Source organism: Bombina bombina, chromosome 1 (assembly GCF_027579735.1).
Source record: "Bombina bombina isolate aBomBom1 chromosome 1, aBomBom1.pri, whole genome shotgun sequence".
Lineage (NCBI taxonomy): Eukaryota > Metazoa > Chordata > Amphibia > Anura > Bombinatoridae > Bombina > Bombina bombina.
This window is the reverse complement of record NC_069499.1, coordinates 1001492994-1001508341: the sequence shown is the minus strand read 5'-3', so window position 1 is coordinate 1001508341 and position 15348 is coordinate 1001492994. Positions and strand designations below refer to the sequence as shown.

At 40.5% G+C, this 15348-nt stretch overlaps 1 protein-coding gene across 1 annotated transcript in view; it reads left to right on the top strand.

Annotated features, from left to right (window-relative positions):
* NECAB3 (N-terminal EF-hand calcium binding protein 3) overlaps positions 1-15348 on the top strand; it is a 386730-nt gene that overhangs the window by 53191 nt on the left and 318191 nt on the right. The gene's annotated exons all lie outside the window — the stretch shown is intronic.

Sequence of the window (15348 nt, the reverse complement as noted above, 5' to 3'; positions counted from 1 at the left end):
CATTTGTCTCTTGTGATTGGCTGACAAGATGTGTTCATCTAGCTGCCAGTAGTGTAATGCTGTTCCTTCAGCAAAGGGCAAGAGAATTAAGCAAATTTGATAATAGAAATTGGAAAGTTGTTTAAAATTGTATGTTCTATTCAAATCATGAAAGGGAATTTTGGGGGATTACATGTACCTTTGATTTCTGTTATTTAGTTGAAATAATTTTTATTCGCTTTTACATTATAAACAACAGGTACAGATCACATTGTTCATTGAGTACAAGCTGTATCGCCTCTACCAACTCTTTTACATAGGCCCTAATCCGTTAATCAGTAATCTCTTGTAAGGTTGATATCTTCACAGTCAGTTACTTTACAGCAATGAACCAGTATAATGTCTATGATGCAACCCATCTGATCCATAGTGTTGCAAAGAGATTTATCAATTCACAATTATGTGAGCATGGTGCAGGTAATAACAAAAGAAGGCCTTTTGAACCATTTGTCACTGCTCCCTTTTCCAAGCTCATCATGTTTGTCTAGCCTACGTTCCCCCCCCCCATACAACTAAACAACAAAAAAATAAAACAACTCAACAATTAAAAAACATACTTCAACTTGCCTGTCGACTCTTCCCGTCTGTAGCAGATCCAGGAAAGGGGTCCCCACCAATTTTAAGGTCACTCCAAGAAGTTTTCTAGTCATTGTTGATTGGTCTTCCCTACCCAACCCAAACGTTAGTTCCCAACCTCCGTAGTCAGGGTGCACCCCTCAACCCCACCGTCATCTCTAATAACCCGCTAAGAGCCAAAAGTACCATATCTTGGAAAATTGGTTGTGGTTATTTTGAATATGTGCTGCCGTTTCCGACAATTTATATGTAGCCTTTATTTTATCCGTCACCTCGCCCCACGAGGGTGCCCCTGACTTCCAGTGTCGTGCCACGCATATTCTAGTAGCAGTACACAGAATCCGTATAAAGGTGTTAATGGGTGCATTGAAGGGTTCTATATGTTCGTTCAGCAGCGCCTGTGGAGCAGTCAAAGAGATAGATGCCGACAGGACCTCGCTGAGTAGTGTAGACAGCCTAGACCATATCTGTTTAATTTGCGGGCATTCCCACCACATATGAATATATGTCCCCATGTCTGCACATCCCCTATAGCAAAGTTTGCTGCCCCCCTGAGTGTAGTGGGAGGTGACAATGGGGGTCAGGTACCACCTGAAGGATGTTTTTAGGCAATTTTCTCTAAAGTCCGCACTGATCATTCCTTTGCTTGATGTGTATAGGAGAGCATCCCACTCCTCAATTGAGTATATTTTGTTCAGTTCCCTTTCCCACTGTTCCATCAGTTTAGTTTTAGAGGTGTGTTTAGCCTTTTGTATCGCTAAGTATATGGCTGAAATCCGCTTTTTGTGTTGATTAGGTGAGTTGCATAGGTGTTCAAGTGTTGTCGACAATGTTGCTGAGCTATGTTTCCTAAATTTAGTGATAGCTGAAGATATTTGTAGATATAGGAACCATTGCATTTTCTCGGGATATATCTTGTCTTGAATTTGTTGATATGTAGCTAGTTTATTATTGTGTAAAAAGTCTGCTACCCTATACAGCCCTTTATTGTCCCACTTCCCCATGTGTAGATGAAAATCTGGATTTAGAAGAGTCTTAATTGGTCTCACTACTGAGTCTATTGGAATTAGGTTTAAAGATCTGGACAACCCGGTCCAAGTCTGCATCATCTCTATCGTAAGTCTGGAGGCCGGCTTTCCCTTAAAGGGCTGTTTCGAGTGATCCCATAGGATATCGTCTGGGTTGTTATACTCTGTCATTAGCGTTTCCACTCGGATCCATACCCGATCTGCTGGGCTTTTGCTAAATAAGGTGGTCTGAGCTAATCTCGCCGCTTGATAGTATTGTAATAAATTTGGTATTCCCACCCCTCCCAATTGTCTGTGTTGCTGCAGAACATGAGATGGGATTCTAGCTGTTTTAGGACCTCTGAGAAAGCCCACTAAGTCTTTTTGAAGTTTACTAAGGTCAATCAATGGCACTCTAATAGGTAAGGCTCGGAAAAGATAAAGAAGCCTTGGTAGGATATTCATTTTAATTGACGTTAGTCGGCCATACCAGGAAAACCTGCCTTTTTTCCAGACATCTAAGTCTTTCCTAATCGATCTATATAAAGGGACATAATTCAGATTGTATAAATCATCAATGTTATTCGAGAGTTTAACCCCCAGGTATTTAATCGACCCCTTATTCCATGTAAGCTCAAAATTCGCTTCTATAAGTTTTTTAGTATGGTTAGGGAGGGCAATAGGGAGAGCCTCACATTTTTCTAGATTAACCTTGTACCCTGATATATCTGAGTAATCTTGTAAAACCTTATATAGATTTGGTAGGGAAATGAGTGGTCTAGTCAATGTGAGAAGGACATCATCTGCAAACAGCGACACTTTAAACTCCTGTCCCCTGAGTGAAACCCCATGGATATCTGGTGATATACGTATCTTCTCCGCTAATGGCTCTATACAGAGTGCAAATAACAGGGGTGAAAGCGGGCAGCCTTGGCGGGTACCATTTAAAATATCTATCAATTTTGACTGATAGCCTGCCGCTCTAACACTAGCCGTAGGGTGAGAATAAATGCTTTTGATGGCTTGAACAAATGAGCCCTGTATATTTAATCTACCTAAAACTTCCATCATAAAGTCCCAATCTATTCTATCGAACGCCTTCTCCGCATCCAGGGATAGGACCAGAGAAGGCGTTCTCGTTTTGCTAAGATACTCTATCAGGGAGATCGCTCGCCTCGTGTTGTCTGGGGCTTCCCTATCTGGGACAAAGCCCACCTGGTCAGGATGGACTAGTGTGGGTAAAAATAATTTGAGTCTATTCGCAAGGATCTTAGTAAAAATCTTAATGTCCTGATTGATGAGGGAAATAGGGCGATAATTTTTACATAATTTTGGATTTCTGCCTGCTTTTGGGATAACCACTATTTTGGCTTGTAAAATTTCCTCGGGGATCTCATTACCTTTTAAAATATCATTGCATAGGGAAACTACATGTGGGATGAGTACTGATTTGAAAAGTTGGTAATAGTCCCCTGGGAACCCATCTGGACCTGCTGCTTTTCCCGGCTTAAGCTCTTTAATGGCATTAAGGACCTCTCTAGTCGTAATTTCTGCATTTAATTCATCCCTGTCCTCGTCCCCCAGGGGAGTCAGTCTAGTGTCATCTAGAAAGTTAGACCGGAGTCTAGTCATCTGATCGGAGTGTGTAACTTTTTTACCGTCATAGAGTTGAGCATAATATTGAGCGAAACTATTCGCTATCTCCTGGGGATCAGAGGTGCAGGAGCCATCAGATTTTTGCAGAGAAGGTATCGTGAAAGATTTAGTCCTTTCCTTCAGCTTATGAGCTAAATACCTATCGGGCTTGTTTGCATATAAAAAATAGTGTGAGTTTAATCTGTGCGCTGCCCTAACTGATGTCTTGTTCATAATTGTAGCTAGTTCTAATCTTTTCGCCTGTAATTGTGTAAAGATGATGGGTGATGAGTTCAGTTGATGTGTCCTAGTGAGTGTGTCTATGTCTTTTTGCAATGTTTCCGTCTGCAGCCTAGTAGCTTTGGTTAAAGCCGCTTTTTCTTTAATAAGCAGCCCTCTAATATAGGGTTTATGTGCCGCCCAAATGGTGATAGGATTGGAGGTGGTTCCCTCATTTAAGCCCCAATATTCTGACAGTGCCTTAGATATAGATTCTCTCATCTTAACGTCCTGAAGAACATATGGGTCAAAGTTCCAGGACCTTGTTGCGCTAGTATGGAAAGTTTGCTTGATATCTACTTGAACTATAGAATGATCCGACCATGCACATGCGTGTATCTTAGAAGAGGCTAGGTCTGGGATCAATGCTTGACTCAGATAGATATAGTCTAACTTTGAGTAAGAACCATGTGCAAACGAATAGTATGTATAATCATTTGTTTTACCATATAAGGTGTCCCAGGAATCCAAAATATTATGTGATAAGAAAGTGTCTTTTATTTTTTTAACTGTGGAGTTATGTCTCATTTGTTTTCGGGTTAATGGAACCTTGTCTTTGTCTTGGTGTGCATACATTGACACATTAAAATCCCCCCCTAAGATTATCCGGAAATGCGACCAATGAGTCAGTAGATCAGAGACACTCCCCTTTTTTTCCTATCTGTTATAGAGTGAAAATGTTGAGTGTACCCTCTGGCCCAATATTTGGGAATGGTTTCCCTGGTAAAGTGTGTCTCTTGAAGGTAAATGATGTTAGCTTTCAATCTAGTGTATTGGCTCATCGCTGTTCTACGCTTTAGGTCAGTGTTAAGGCCTCTGACGTTGTGTGAAATCAGTCGAAGATTAAAAGTCATTACTTACTATTTTGTGTGTGGGGGACCCCCCCCCTTCCTGGATCCGCTGTCCCTTCAATCATTCTCGTTGCCCAAAGGCATTGTAGATAAGGTTTTCTTTGGATAGATGATTCATGCATAGAAATAAGGCGAGTCGACAGGATATAAACAGAAACAAAAACATATGAGATAACAATCAAAAACACATTGTCAAATATACAAATGATAACATAGTAGCCAAGGATCAAGGATCCCTGTCTCCTGTAGGCAAGAAAGTAAAATAAACATAAAACAAAAATATCCCCAACCTTTACCTCCTCCCTACTCAGGTTGGTTGTAGTTACATACTGTCTGTACTATAGCAATAGGCATTTTAATGAAAAAAAGAAGAAGAAGGGATACTCCCTCTTTTCCTTGAGAGCATCTGAAAAGATAACATTTAACATTTTCTTAACATTACGGAGTATACATCACCCCCCAAACTTTAATTGCTTTCTGAACCTATTCCCTCCAGAATTTACAGCTACCCTAACTTTCGTTAATAGGAGTCTAATGTTCTCCCGGGTATCTGGTATATCAGTCCAGACCCTAAAAAGTGTCATTGGATGCAAAAAGGATACGTTCTTCACGTCCCCCTCCTCCTGGAGAGATGTAGAAAAGCTCAGCTCCGTCAGGAACAAGAAGGTAAAAAGCGCTAAGACTTAGCCTTTCTTTTCGGAACTTTGGACCACTTCTGTCTCTGTTGAAGAGGTTGATTTGCCAATATTTGAGAGGAGCTTTCTGTATGGTTTAGTTGAGGAATCTCAGGAATGTCCAATTGTAATCTGCGGCATATCTCTGGGATCTCTGACGCTTCTTTTAAACTGAATGATCTTCCATTATGCTGAATATATAAGCTGAAGGGGAATCCCCATCAGTATGCTATTTGATGTTTTCTCGGGAGTGTGGTAAGGGGTCTCAGATAACTTCTTCTTTGTAGAGTCCTAACACATAGATCCTGAAAGAATTGTATCACCACCCCTTGAAATTTGAAAGTAGGGTTCTTCCTGGCTGCCGATAGGATTCCTTCCTTCTCTGGAAATCTAAGAAACTTCACAATGACATCTCTAGGTGGCGCTTCTTCTTTTGGCCTTGCTCTTAATGCACGATGTGCCCTTTCCAGTTGGAATTTCTCTTCACCTATTTCTCCCGTTATGGCCTGAAATAGTTGATGTAGATATATGGGTAGCTCCTCAGCCGAGATTGTCTCTGGGACCCCTTTTAGCCGTATATTACATCTACGGCCTCTGTTTTCGAGATCTTCCAGTTTATCATGCATCTCATTTACTTCCTGCTGTTGCGTGGAGATCTTTTGAGTAATATCAGAAAGGTCTTCTGTAATAGTGGTTTCATTTTCTTCTAGAGTTGCTACCCTAGTACCCAACTCCAAGATGTCTTGCTTTATGTCTGGTAGGCTATTCGTGACAGTATTTTGAAAAGCGTCAAATTTTTCCCAGAGCTTATCAAAATTTTTACTAATATCATGTTTAGATACCAGTGCTTTCAAATCAGCTCTTGTAGCAGGAGTTGCATCTTCCTCTGTGTATTGCGACCCTGCATCAGAGTCGTTATCTTCTTCCAGCGCCATGTTAGCAGAATCTAAATGTTTCTCCCCTTTAGCCGGTTTGAAAAACAGGCTGGCTGCTGATGATTTAGGCCCCTGGGAGGGTTTATTCTGTTTCCTTACTGACATGGTTCCAATAGATTAAGTCAAATTTCCAGTAGTATGTTAGTTTGGGAGTTTATAATAGAATAGATGCACTGATAAAAATGTTTGATGCAATAAATGTAAAAGGCATGTGAGTCAGTACTTAACCAATGTAAAAGGCTAATGGTAGAGAAAAAATACTGTAGGTTTCTAAGTGTACTCCAGCTTTTTAATGCTCCTCCACACTTATCTCTATCAGCAATATATATGTCGTCAGCGTTCTCTGATAACAATATCAAAGTCTTTATTCCTCTCCAATATCATATCTCAGGCTTATAAGATAGATGGCAAGATAGATTTAGACCCCTTGTCAGCATGTAGGTGTCCTTGTCACCTTGCTAGATGTCTAATAGTGGCTGTGTAAGGAGTGCTTTCAGTGGTGTGTGTCCCTTTTAGTAGCTGTGGCTGTGAAATGCAGGATTCTTCAGTCTGGGTCTCAGCATTGTTAGAAAATGGCCGTTACATATGCTCTCTATTTATGTGCACTGTATTTGCGCTAATAACTTCCATCCCCTTCAGGGGTTAATATGGGCTCATGAAAACATAATGTGGACTTTGGATTATAGCCCCAAACATATCGCCCAGCTCAACTTTCAGTCTCTCAAACCAGCTCTGACTAGCGTGTCATATTTAACTCCCTTCTTACCGCCACTGGTTTATGCGCCTCCAGGCCCTCTGTGTCAGCCCGCTCCTCACCGGGTCTTTTTTTGTAGCCTTGCTGTCCGCCTTTAGAGTCGCTAAATGTCCGGTGTAGCTGCTTGTCTTAGGAGTCGTTTGAAGGGTATGTGCTTATTCCTGGTATCATCCCCGGCTGCTCAGTCTCTTAGAAAGTTGCTCCGGTGTTGCAATGATACGCAACCAAAATGGCGCTTAGCATCTATCTGCTCCTGTGCTCCCCCGCTAGCAGACAGGTTTATGGCTCCCAACAGCAGTCTCAGCCAATCTCGGGAGTATGCACTTCCTCTCCCCACAAAATGAGGCAAAACTTTTATGCTTATCGCCTCAGCATATCGTCCTATGCCATAGTACTGCACAGAGCTCCAACTCTAAGCAGCCATCTCCTAACGGCTCCAGGCTCCGCCCCCTGATTTCTGTTATTTAAAGGGACAATCTAGTAAAAATTAAATTTTCATGATTCAGATAGGGCATGCAAATTTAAACAACTTTTGTTCTCTTGATATTTTTGTTGAAAGATAAAAGTAGGTAGGCTTATATGCTAATTTAAAAGCCTTCGGAGGCTGCCTCTTAACAGTTTTTCACAGCTAGACAGCTCTAGTTCATTTGTGCCATATAGATAACATTGTGCTCGCTGCCGAGGGAGTTATTTATGAGTCGGCACTGACTAGCTAAAATGCAATTTTGTCAAAAGAACTGAAATAAGGGGGCAGTCTGCTGAGGCTTAGAAACAAGGTATTCACAGAGGTAAAGTATAATAATGTAACCATGTTGGGAGTTATTTATGAGTCGGCACTGACTGGCTAAAATGCAATTTTGTCAAAAGAACTGAAATAAGGGGGCAGTCTGCTGAGACTTAGAAACTGGGGGGTCCATCCGATAAAAATCGTCGCCCGCAAAAGCCGGCGACCCCAATATTTGGTATCACATATACGGCGTAACCTAGAAGTTACGCGCGTATATTTCTGCCGTCGCCCGTAGTTTTTTGGGCTATAGGCAGGTATATCAAACCAGCACAGTTTGGTATCCAATATGCAGCGTAAGGACTTACTCCATTTTCACCTCGCCACAAAAAGCAGCCGTAAGAAGCCTTACGCTGCCTATTGGAGCCCCGTAACTCCCTAAACTGGCTGCTAAAATAAACCTAACACCTAACGCATGCGCAATGTCTATCTCCCTGTCAACCGCGACAGGATTGGCTGATCGTAACAGCCAATAGAATGCGAGCTCAATCTGATTGGCTGATTGGATCAGCCAATCGGATTGAACTTGAATCTGATTGGCTGATTCAATCAGCCAATCAGATTTTTCTAACTTAATTCCGATTGGCTGATAGAATCCTATCAGCCAATCGGAATTCGGCGGGCGCCATCTTGGATGACGTCATTTAAAGGTACCTCATTCGTCGTTCAGTCGTCGTCCGGGATGGATGCTCCGCAGCGGCGGAGCGAAGAAAGAAGATTGAAGATGCCGCCGGAAGAATGAAGACTTTGCTGCCGCTTGGAGGAAGACGTCGCCGGAGGAAGAATTCTTCTTTGCCGCTTGGAGGAAGACATCGCCCGGATCGGATCAGGAGTTCGGCCCGGTGTGGTGAAGACAAGGTAGGGAGATCTTCAGGGGGGTAGTGTTAGGCTTTTTTAAGGGGGGTTTGGGTGGTTTTAGAATAGGGGTATGTGGGTGGTGGGTTGTAATGGGGGGGTTATTGTATTTGTATGCAAAAGAGCTGAATTCTTTGGGGCATGCCCCACAAAAGGCCATTTTAAGGGCTGGTAAGGTAAAGAGCTTTGAAATTTTTTTAATTTAGAATAGGGCAGGGAATTTTTTTTATTTTGGGGGTTTATTATTTTATTAGGGGGCTTAGAATAGGTGTAATTAGCTTAAAAATCTTGTAATCTTTTTTTTATTTTTTGTAATTTAGTGTTTGGTTTTTTTTGTAATTTAGTTTAGTTTATTTAATTGTATTTTTAGATAGATGTTTGTAGTTTATTTAATTTATTGATAGTGTAGGTGTATTTGTAACTTAGGTTAGGATTTATTTTACAGGTAATTGGGTAATTATTTTAACTAGGTAGATATTAAATAGTTAATAACTATTTAATAGCTATTATACCTAGTTAAAATAATTAACAATTTACCTGTAAAATAAATATTAACCCTAACATAGCTACAATGTAATTATTAATTATATTGTAGCTATCTTAGGGTTTATTTTATAGGTAAGTATTTAGATTTAAATAGGAATATTTTAGTTTATAAATTAATTAGATTAATTTAATAAGAATTTAGTTAGGGGTGTTAGGGTTAGATAGAGTTAATATAGTTAATATAAATACTATAGTAACTATATTAACTATATTAACCCTAATATAATTAGGGTTAATATATATAATGTAATACCTATATTAACTATAATATACTTAGGGTTAATATAGATAATATAGCTGGCGGCGGGGTAGGTAGATTAAATTAGGGGTTAATCATTTTAATAGAGATGGCGGCGGTGTAAGGGGCTTACATTAGGGGTTAATAATTTTAATATAGATGGCGGCGGTGTTAGGGGCTCACTTTAGGGGGTTATAGATATAATATAGCTGGCGGCGGGGTACGGGAGCGACGGTTTAGGGGTTAATAACTTTATTAGGTTGCGGCGGGGTACGGGAGCGGCGGTTTAGGGGTTAATAGCTTTTTTATTGTTAGGATAGTGAGGGGGGATAGCGGATAGAGGGTTAGACGTGTCGGGCTATGTTAGGGAGGCGTGTTAGACGTGTCAGGCTATGTTTAGGAGGCGTGTTAGACAGTGCGGGTGATTTAGACTTTAGTCAGGTTTTATAGGCGCCGGCAGTTTCTAACGTGGCGCAAGTCACTGGCGACTCCAAAAATCTGTACTTACGCAGATTTCTGGACATCGCTGGTTTGTGAGACTTGCGCCACTTTAGCAAGTGACGGCGCCGCATATTGGATGGCTCGAGTTGCGAGCTGAAACTGCGGGCGACGTGGGTTCCCTCGCTTGCACCGCAAACTGCGATCTATATTGGATCGCGCCCAAGGTATTCACAGAGGTAACGTATATTAATGTAATTGTGTTGGTTGTGCAAAATTGGGGAATGGGTAATAAAGGGATTATCTGTCCTTTTAAACAATGCAAATTCTGGAGTAGACTGTCCCTTTAAATAAAGGCAACCATGTTACATTGAGTCTGCCATAACTTCTGGCTGTGTCCATGTTTTTCTTTAATGTTCTTTGTTGGATAAGGGGTTAGATTAAGTACAAGACGACTGTGCCCTTTTGTCTGTCCTCCTCAATTTCTCTCTGTACTGGATAAAATTGTAGGAAGGGAATAATGAAAGTCCAGAATTACACATCAGCTTAGGTGTAACATAATGATTAGACAATTTGATAAGAGATAATGAGCCAATTAGATGATAAAATAATTCACAGACTAAGAGCTTCACTGATGAATCATCATTTTAAATACTGTAACAGAGTAGTATATACAGGTAGCCCTCAGTTTACGCCGGGGTTAAGTTCCAGAAGGAATGGTTGTAAATCGAAACCGTTGTAAATTGAAACCCAGTTTATAATGTGTCAATGGGAAGTGAGGGAGTTAGATTCCAGGCCCCTCTCAAAATTGTCATAAGTAACACCTAATACATTATTTTTAAAGCTTTGAAATGAAGACTTTAAATGCTAAACAGCATTATAAACCTAATGAAATAATCACACAACAGACTGTATCATCAAACTAAGGTTAATGAACAAAAACATTTTTTTACTTGCATTTTTCTGCAAACAGTTCTCTGCATTGTTAGCATGTTAGATATTATTGGGTCTGCACCTATTCTATGCATTTCAATCTGCAGTGATTAATAGGCAGTTAGGCACCCTTACCTCAAGCAGCTGGACAGGAAGATAATAGGGAAGTGGCTGCTAGATCTTGTTGCTCGATAGCTAAGGTCTGTTCTGTGTATACAGATTAATTTCAGTTTTTAATTAGTGCACTGCTTTTCAATAACAGTCACATGACTGAAATAAAAGGTTGTTATTCTGAAACGACGCAAATTGAACCGTTGTAAACCGAGGGCCACCTGTATATCTTTATCTCTCTCTCTCTCTCGATATATATATATATATATATACATACAGTATATATATATACATATATACACACACGCAATATATATATATATATATATATATATATATATATATATATATATATATATATATATAGCTTTTTTTAGTGGGATTATTCACCTGTACTGAGTACCACCACCTTTGCCATCTCATAACAGGCAATATTTGTAATCATCATGTAAATACTCTTTTCTTAAAGTTACTGAGCACAATGGAGACTATTTATTATGCTGCGAATGCAGCAGTTTCCGCGCCAACCTTTAGGCTTGCTGGAAACATAAGTTAAAGAAGCAGCGGTCACCAGACCGCTGCTCATAACTCGTCTGCCTCCTCTGAGGTGGTGTACAGCAATCAGTCTGATCGGAGATGAAAGGGTTGATTGACAACCCCTGCTAGCAGCTGATTGGCTGCGAATGTGCTGGGGGCAGTATATCACAAGCATTTCACGAGAAATGCTTGTGCAATGATAAATACAGACAGCATATGCTGTCGGCATTTATCGATCTCAGGCGGACATGATCCGCTACAGTGGATCATGTCCTTCTGACAAATGATAAATCTGCCCCAATATATCAATTAATAATCAGTGAGTACAAGCACCTTTTTTAAAAAAAAAAAAAAAAAATATTATCAAAAAATCACTCTATCTATATAAAAAATAAGATTTTCTTCTAAGTGAAGAACATAGGAATTTAAAGTACTCCTACCGCAACTTTGGCTTTAGCACAGTTTACCTTGCGCTATTTTTGGTTAGAGCGAGAAGGCTTTCACAGCATTCTAGATACCAATGTATTAACTCTTTCAACTTACAAGATGTTTAATGTGTCCTTTTGTCTCTCCTCTTTCTTGTCAATATATTTTCACATTTTTGTTTCTGCATCATATTCACAACATTTCCATTAATTAAGCTTCCTTGTTTACGCCTTGGGTAGCAATCTTGTAATATTTACAGTAATTAGGAATCTTTCACGCTCTTAACAGAACATGTTAAATGTATTTTTCTATATTTTATGCTTTTGTAATGTTTTTTTTTTTTTTAAACGTTTTTCTATTATTGATATTGCTACAGTTACATTTCTGTTCTCTTTTACTGCCTATGGGGTTCAGATCAGATCTAACTGTAGGTTTTGCAGTCAGCAGGTTATATACAGTATATGTTAAGATCAAGGGCAGGGGTCACTACAATAATGTTTTCAGTTGAACATCAGCCAGGACTTTAATTCCTAAAAAAAGAAATTATTAGCCTGAAGTTCACTGTGTAAGAAGTGTATCAGTCATGAAAAGCTTTGCTGGCTACACTGCAAATGGGATAACATTACTTTAAATCCTTCTTTAAAGCAGTATTGCCAGCCTAAGGCCCAGGGGCCTCAATGTGGCCCTTTGCTGTTTTGTTAACCGCCCTCCACTTCTCCCAAATGAGGACTAGAATACGAGTGGATTGCTATTTTAACTTTGGTGGACAGAGGCTTTTTGCGCACATCATGTTGCACTCGTATTACAAGTTCTCCCTAGACTTCAATGGAGCGTGCAAACTGGAAAAAAAGCCTAGCATACATACCCATGTTTTAACCCGACCAAGTTTCTTCAAGAGTGCTAAACCCGACATGAAATATGAATATTTCACATAGAAAAATCTGTCAAAAGAACTGAAATAAGGGGGGGCAGTCATCAGAGGCTTTGATACAAGGTAATCACAGAGGTAAAATGTATATTAAAATAACTGTGTTGGTTATGCAAAACTGGGGAATGGGTAATAAAGGATTATCTATCTTTTTAAACAATAACAATTCTAACACTTTTTACCATCTATCTTTGAGCCCTTATAAATTTAATATTTCTTTTAAAACAATTTTTATCAGCATTTTTACTTTATCAGCACGTTTACTTTCAACTTGTAATACACTTGTTATTTCCACTGCACGAAAAAACCCGAACCCCCCAATATTGATTGTGCGCTACTGTTAGCGCACCACTCATAATCTAGCCCTGAATATTGTATGTGTAGTAAAGATGAAGACATTTTAAGTACTTTGATCTTATATTAGCAATATTCTTCTTTAAGCAACAAATAAAATAATTTATTTTTACCTGATAAATTAATTTATTTCATGGTGGTGAGAGTCCAAGATCCATTACTCATTTGAATTACCTTCCTCTACCACTAGGAGGAGGCAAAGAGTCCCAAACTCCAAAAGCTTTATAAAACCCCTCCAACCTCACATATACCTCAGTCTAATGTATAGCCAAGCAAGTGAGGTAAGAAAAAGAAATAAGAGACATAAAAGGAGCAGGGAAGAAAGATGTGCTGAAGAAAAAAAAACTAACCACAGATAAACACAAGGGCGAGGTCTTGTGGACTCTCACACAATGAAAAAAATGAATTTATTAGGTAAATATAAATTATGTCTTCATTCATACAGGTGGTGAGAGTCCACAATCCCTTACTCATGGGAACTAATACCCAATCTTTGGAGTCCATGAATAATAACAGGGAGGGATTTAAAAAACATATTTTTCACTGAGAAATTCAATCCATATATATGTAATATAACAGCTGAGAGCTGGAGCTTCTGAAGCTTCAGGCATCTGCCGCATATGGAGCCGGAGTGTGATCGGTGCTCCGCCTCCATATGAGGCCAGATGCCTGATCGTTACAGACGGTGACACTGTGTGCGTCACCGTCTGTATCAATCTTCTGCTGGTGTAGGTGTGGGCAAATTGACCTAGCGCAAAGGGGGTGGGGCCAGCTAGGCATGATGGGGGTGGAGCCTGGTCGTGACAGGGGCAGGGCCAGGCGGGAGCAGCCGTGGCTGTATTCGTGAGAGCGCAGAAGAGGGGTGAGAGAGAGCAAAAGAGGAGGGAGATAAAGAAGGGTGAGAGAGAGCAAAAGAGAATGGGGGAGATAGGAAAATAGAGGAGGAGAGAGCAAAAGAGGGGGGGAGAGCAAAAGCATCAAAGAGAGGGGATAGAAAGCAGATGAAAGGGGGGAGAGAGCAAAAGGGAGGGAGGAGAGAGAGCATAAGAGAGGGGGGAGAGAAAGCAAAATAGAGGGGGGAGAGAGAGCAAAAGAGAGGGGGGAGAGAGAGCAAAAGAGAGGGGGAGAGAGAGCAAATGAGAGGGGGAGAGAGAGCAAATGAGAGGGGGGAGAGAGAGCAAATGAGAGGGGGGAGAGAGAGCAAATAAGAGGGGGGAGAGAGAGCAAATAAGAGGGGGGAGAGAGTGCAAAAGAGAAGGGGGAGAGAGAGCAAAAGAGAGGGGGAGAGAGAGCAAAAGAGAGGGAAGAGAGAGAGAGAGAGAGCATATGAGAGGGGGGGGAGAGAGCAAATGATAGGGGAGAGAGAGAGCAAAAGAGAAGGGGGAGAGGGAGAGCAAAAGAGAGGGGGGAGAGGGAGAGCAAAAGAGAGGGGGAGAGGGAGAGCAAAAGAGAGGGGGAAAGAGAGAGCAAAAGAGAGGGGGAAAGAGAGAGCAAAAGAGAGGGAAGAGAGAGAGAAAATGAGAGTGAGGGGAGAGAGAGCAAAAGAGAGGGGAGAGAGCAAAAGAGAGTAGGGAGAAGGAGAGCAAAAGAGAGGGGGGAGATGGAGAGCAAAAGAGGGGGAGAGGGAGAGCAAAAAAGAGGGGGGAGAGGGAGAGCAAAAGAGAGGGGGAGAGAGAGAGACTGTCCTTTGGGCAGGCTTATCGACTAATATATATATATAAATATAAACAGGGAAAAAAAAATCTAACTGAGACAGCTGCATGAAGAAACAAAGGCTGCTTCAGAGGAAGCAAAAACATAAAAATGTAGAATTTAGAAAAAGTAAACAAAGAAGACCAAATAGCTGCCCAGCAATTTAGATCAACGGAAGCCTTATTCTTGAAAGGCCAAGAAGTGCAACTAATAGAATGAGCAGAAATCTGCTGCAGTGGAGGCAGACCTCTCTCCAAAAAGCTTTGAAAAACAAAATATTTTACCAAAAGGCTAAAAAATCATCAGATGTCGTCCGACCCTTCCTAGGATCAGAAAGAAGAACAAACTAAGGGCTAGATTAAAAGTGAAACGGTATTTATCGTTTTCGATATATTGAAAACTCTGCTAGGATTTTCATTTTTGCGCTAGTCAGGTTGCCGCCGGTATTACAAGTTGAAAGTAAACAGTTTTTTCTCAAGTGGTAACTAAAATTGCGAATAAAGTGGAAATCTGAAAATAACCATCGTGTTTATGCATTCACCAATAACTTAACATCCCACGATCGATCAAAAACTATCGCATATTTGAATTCCTCATAGAAGTCAAAGGAGTAAAAAAAAAAAATGGAAATAAAACTTAACACTAGTGATGTCGAGAATAGTTCGCTGGCGAATAGTTCCCGGCGAACATAGCATGTTCGCGTTCGCCGCGACGGGCGAACATATGAGATGTTCAATCCGACCCCCTATTCATTGA